The 6,000-nt window shown below is 33.7% G+C and overlaps 1 protein-coding gene across 5 annotated transcripts in view; it reads right to left on the bottom strand.

Moving 5' to 3' along the window:
* The window catches only part of LOC119682001 (lethal(3)malignant brain tumor-like protein 1), a 428,722-nt gene that overhangs the window by 326,601 nt on the left and 96,121 nt on the right, over nucleotides 1-6,000 (bottom strand). The window lies entirely within an intron of this gene.

Raw genomic sequence — 6,000 nt, 5'->3', positions numbered from 1 at the left:
GCGTCTCTCGATTCGAATTCAATTTCACTTACTTCCGTTTGTGGCTTATGGGGGACGCAGGCTCGTTTTACAAGTACGCTCGAGGGCTTTTTTCTTATTCGCTAATTCCACTGAAGACCACTTGAGCTAAATATAAAAGGAAAAAAATAGTTCAATGTAAAGATTTGCTTCCGACTTTGAATTTTTAGCAGAATTTTTTGGCAGACTTAAGCGAGAAAATTGAATTTGAATCTTTTTCGTACTTCAGTCTTTCACTCCGTAAAACGATGCAAATTCAATTAAGTGCAGCAGGCAAAAATAGTTGAGATATTCAGTTTATCAAGTCAACTGCGTGGTTACTGCAGTGTATCTGTGGCTTTCTCATCTTCTATCAAATTTAAATTGAAACTCTTGAATCTGCTTAAAATTAATAAAATTTGTACTGAATTCATTAATTGAAATATTTTAATTGAAAATGCAGTAATTCCACAGCAGCCTTTGCCTCTCAATCCTAGTCAATAACGCAAGGATAGTAAAATTTCAATAAAGTTCCTTGAATCTAAAAAGAAACCAAACTGAGATACATGTTTGTATCTAGACGGAATGTATTAATTACATAAATATTTTCTAATTTTTGCTGCATTATAACAAAAACTTGTGTGGTTATAAATATTTTACAAAGTCATGAAAATTTAATTTTCCAAATATTTTCAAAACACTTCAAATGGCAATTACTTTTAATGCATCAGATACTTCGTCTTACATTGTAAATTTCTGTCCTCAAAAAATGAATGTGGTATGCCTATGTTTACTATATTTATAATATACTAAATATACTATGTATGTGAGTATATATATATAAGCTTCAATACATATACCATAAGTATTCATAAGATACATTTGAAAGTATTGCGGAAGAGAACTTCAGTTGAGAAAATTATATTGAATCCTTGCTTGGTTTGTGGATGATATAGAAATGTGAAGTGTCATGAAAATTTAAAGAAAAATCATTTTATGGAAATTAAATTTAATACAAAAAATATATGAAAGAATTATAAAAAAAAAATCTAAGTTACGTATAAAACTAAACTCATAAATCTCAGGAGATTATAAAACTCACCCTACTTAATGGTTACTGAGAAGCGTTAAATAGTCCAACATTCATCAACTCAAAACTTGCCAATCATTCGCAAAGCTCTATTGTATAGATGGCTCTAAATATACAAATATCTACATGTATTTCTATTATTATGAGGATCATTTTTATCCCATCTATTCTGTTAAAATGTTTTGATGCTCTGCTCCTAGTAGGCGTAACTATGGTTGTACCAAGCGGAGATATACAAAAAAGTGTTTTTTTAGTGTATTATCTGTTGACTACATATTGTCATGGGGATCAACCACAACCCCCGCTGCATATGCACGAGACTTTACCACATAGTTGAAATCAGATCTGTCATTGAAGACATCCCAATAATATAGATGCATATGTAGAGACTTATATATGTATAAGGGTCCTTGAAGACAATTTAAAGATAAATACATAGCTAAAATATCATCAATGGTATTTAGCGTAGATCTGTTGAAAAGAGGGGGTGGGGGCTTATACTAGAAAACATTTTCTTAGACAGTGTTTTTCCGAATAATTCCATGAACTCCCCAAGGTTAATCATGTTAACCAACTCATTTCAGTATTAAAGTTAAAAACGTGATTACTTGAAAATTACACTCTGTTGTCCAATAGAGCGGAGCAACTGCAAATGAAATGTTTACCTAATTCTCTTTTCTCTTTGTCTCTATAATATCTACAATAATAAGGGTCCTAGTCATTGGAATGAAGCCGCAATATAACAGCGTAATTAGCAAGTTATAAGTGCTAGATTATACAAGCCACAATCTTAGAGATGGCTTCTCTTAGCAGGCTGAGTAGATTCATTAACGTTGATATCAAAAATATTCCTTTGTTTGATCACGATCAGTTGGTCTCTCGAACGTCACTATAGATTAGTAATAATTCATAACAGACGTTAGCAGTTATGATATAATTTCTGTCAACGCTGATGAGGATATCAGTATTCTGTCTAGCTAGTTCATAGGTCCAGCATTTTCTCTCAATATTCCCATTCACTGGAATACATATTCGATATACCCTGAAAAGGAGATGATATCATTGAAAACTATGGTACCAGGCAAAACTGTGCAATAAATGATCATATAGAATGTGACAAAAACTCTAATCAGGAAATCAACTTGAGAGTATCTACTATAGGACTTACTTCTATTGTAGCAATGGTAAAAACACTCTTATATAAAGTACAGAGTATGTTATATTAATCATTCGCAGTCTATTGACTAATATAGATCCGATGACCCAGTCATCATTCATTTCGCTTTGGTTTTAAAGAAATCCTTGCCATTGGAGGAAGGCATTCTGTTAGGCATGCCAAATTTTAGATACTGTTTTGTGCTGGATTACCAGTAAAGTAGAGAATTTTTTTCCTGCTCTTATTAATTCAAAAATTCAAAGTAGATAAGTTGATGATGGATTTAAATTGCTCCGAACAAATGCTGGTTCAATTAACTCGCCGCTCTACCAAACAGACTGCAGCACTTCACACAACATATGACGTCCAGCGGGTAACCAAACAGAAACTGAACTGAACTAATTTTATCAAAGCCATGCCGAAGCGTGAAGATGACCACAAATTATAAGTGCAGGAATTGCATGGAAACGTGTGGATAAACGAATTGAAATCGGTCGCCTCGCAACAAAAGGTCACGAAAGGATAATTTGTTTGCCGGACGAGCAGGAAAAATGTGCCTAGCGTGCAGGAGCACAAAATAAACGCAATTATCGAACTTTAATTGCGAAGTTTGATGCGTGCAGGCGCAACTATTGCGGTTGGTGCTGCTATTGCTGGTGGTGGTGCAGACGATATTGGTCGGATCACAAGAGTCAGCATAATTTGACAACTAAGTATCCACACTTCCATTTAGTTGCAATGCATTTCTGTTTCTACACATCCAACAATGTGCGTGGTCAGTCAATTTGATTTTGGTGTGAAAATCGTGCGCTTTTACACCCAAACAAAAAAAAAATAATTCATGTATGAGAATTCTCAACACTTCAACAGCTGCGCTTCTTGAGATACTTTCACAACATACCAGTCAGTGAATGAAAAAGTGGACGTCTGACATGGAGTTGTCTAGGAGTTGAGTGTAGCGGTGTGTTTGTTTTAGTGTCTAATGCTTGAAACTAATTAATTATAATTAACCGAGGTGTTGGCCAACAAATTGTTTTTTAATCATTCTCTAAATGATTTACTACTTCATTAGTTTTTTTCGCCTTTTTTTTTGAACTCGATGTGGTGGTTGTTAGAATTTTTTTTGGTACTAATAGACTAGTAGACATATTAGTTAAAATGCACTAAGAACTAATTTAATAGCGATTAGGAATCACACAATAATAAACGACTTTATAAATTTATATTGTGAAGTTAATATAGTTGAAGGCGTTGGTACATAACAAATTATTATTAATAGAAGGGTTCGTACACTGCGACCTAAAAGATCTATTTTGCCCCTTAGTCGGATTTGAGTGCTTCTCCAAGTCCGATTCTAATCTTGAATCCTTATGATCCATAAAATACCCTCCTAGGTGTTTCTTTCACTTATGCATCAGTGCCGGGCACTTCCCAAGCATATATTATGAAGTTTCTCTCTCTTCTCTACAGTATCTTCAGTCTGAGCTGGATTGAATCCCTTACTTTGATAGGTGATTATTCAATCTACAGTGACCGGTCAATAATTCCGTAATAATACATAACATTTACTTCTTCGATAATATTTAATTTTTATATTTAATATTTTTATAATATATTTAACTACTATCTATATAAAAATAACAAACGAAGAATTAAAATGTTTATACTAACTTCAGTTCAGTGCCATTTGTTACTCAATTAAAGGTACATTTGGTAATCTCGAAAGTAGGAGGGAAACACATACCTCGATGGTAAGTTGTAGTAAAAAAGAGTTCAAGAATCATGAAAACCAGAAATGAGAAGGAAACTGCGATCCACAATGGCTTTTTACATCTAATAATGATGATGACTTTGATTTGATTCACAATGAAAATCTTTATGCCAAATAAAGTAAACAAAAAAATGAATCTACTATCATCCAGTCGTTTCTGTTAAAACCTTCTCACATATTCTAGGTACTTTTTACTTTCATATATATAGGATATGTTAATAATCATGTGAGTTTAAAGTGTTTTTTGATTTCCAGGTATTATATATAACCACCAATACGTAACTATATACTACAAGGGTTAGTCTTATGGCACCATTACTCTAACAGTGAGGTTTGTTACAAGTTACAACAGTAAGTCCAATGATAACATTACCTGAACTTTATTTACTTTACCGCGAAGGCATTGTTGTTTTTTTGCTCGAATATATCTTGTACGCCAACGCATATGGATAGATGTTCCACAGAGCTTCTCCAGGCTATTTCCTCCCTTGCCTTCCCAAGCCTATCTAATCGCTTACCCTGTATTTTGACGAAATATATTATTTCCGTTCCTAATTCTGTAATTTAATTGTGGAAGGAAATGAAATTGTTGTTTAATCACGGTTAAATAAACTCTTGAAGTGTTATCACCCATACATATGTGTACTCATCATAATTTCTGACTTACTATAGTATCAAATCCTACAGTTATTATATGAAGGTAGGTTAATGAAAAGAAAAAGGTCTATCTCTCTAACTAAAGAAAAACTATTTTTGAGGGTTTGATGTTTTATAAAGAGCCGAAGACAATGGTAATCTGCATTAGATTTATATATTTGCTTCAAATACAAGCTAGTGAAATTTATAGTTCAAAATTAATAAAACGCTACTTACAGAAATATTTACATAGTATGTACAGGTCTTCTATATAAAAAATCAAACAAAATAATATATATATATATTACTACTACAGCTACTTTTAATACATAGGTTCCACCCATTATTTTGCAGCTCCCACAATTCGCTTAATACCAACCACAAGGTTTGACTCGTGCTGATCTCGTCATAAAACAAAATTGCTCATGTTTAGTATTATTTCTTGTTCTTCTTGACTTCGTAATGCCCTTCTCCTCATAACAATTACTTTTACGATCTGTTTACCGCATTACACACCATTATCGGCAATTTCTAAGTATTTTCTACTCATTTTTATGCAAATTTCTTTAAAACTCGAAAATGCGTTTCGCCCGCTTCCAGCGCCAGAGTCGCCGCGCCTCGATGGTGTGAGAAACCACCCTCGAGTCTCGTCCACTAACAGTTGGGTTCCATGTACTCACAGCATATTTTAAAGTTTGCCTTTTAAAGTATATTAATTTATTTCCATTTGCTATGCCCATTTGGTGGCAGATAATGCTCTGGTTATTGTTATTGTTCTTATTGTTGCTGCTTTGTTGCTGCTTTGCTGCTTTGCTAGTTTGCTACTTTGTTGCTCTACGGCGTTGTTGTGTTTTGCATATGAATATGATTTTGATTTAAAATGTAATCGCAGATACATTCCGGTCTCGATGTAACTATAGCTTTATTTGAGTTTTTTTTTTTCTCTAAAAGTTTAGGGGGGTGTTTGTGGTGTTATCGCTGGCATAGTGCTGACAATCCACTATTCCTTGAATTCTTCATTATTCTCGTCTGCGAACAGCACTGGTGCTGTGCTGCTGTGTCCCCCTTCGCATTAAAAGTATTACAATTTTATAATAGTTTAATCTGCCGCATATGTGACGCTGCTCACGCTGGTCTTCATTGTTGCAAGTAATGCGCGTCAAAATCCGGTATTATGGGGTGTCAAATGTTCTAAAAGCGGGATTTTCTGTGGCGTACAGTGTTTTGTTCCATTTATTTACATTGTTTAAAAATTTTGATACATTTTTGTTGTGATTTTCCACACTGCAGCTTAGATGCGAAGATAAAGCTTTGGAATATGAATAACAATAGAAAAATGGTTTCATTTTA

This window comes from Teleopsis dalmanni, chromosome 2 (assembly GCF_002237135.1).
Source record: "Teleopsis dalmanni isolate 2A chromosome 2, ASM223713v2, whole genome shotgun sequence".
NCBI classification, from domain to species: Eukaryota; Metazoa; Arthropoda; class Insecta; order Diptera; family Diopsidae; genus Teleopsis; species Teleopsis dalmanni.
Note: the sequence above shows the minus strand (reverse complement) of the source record. Positions and strands in the feature narration are given on the sequence as shown.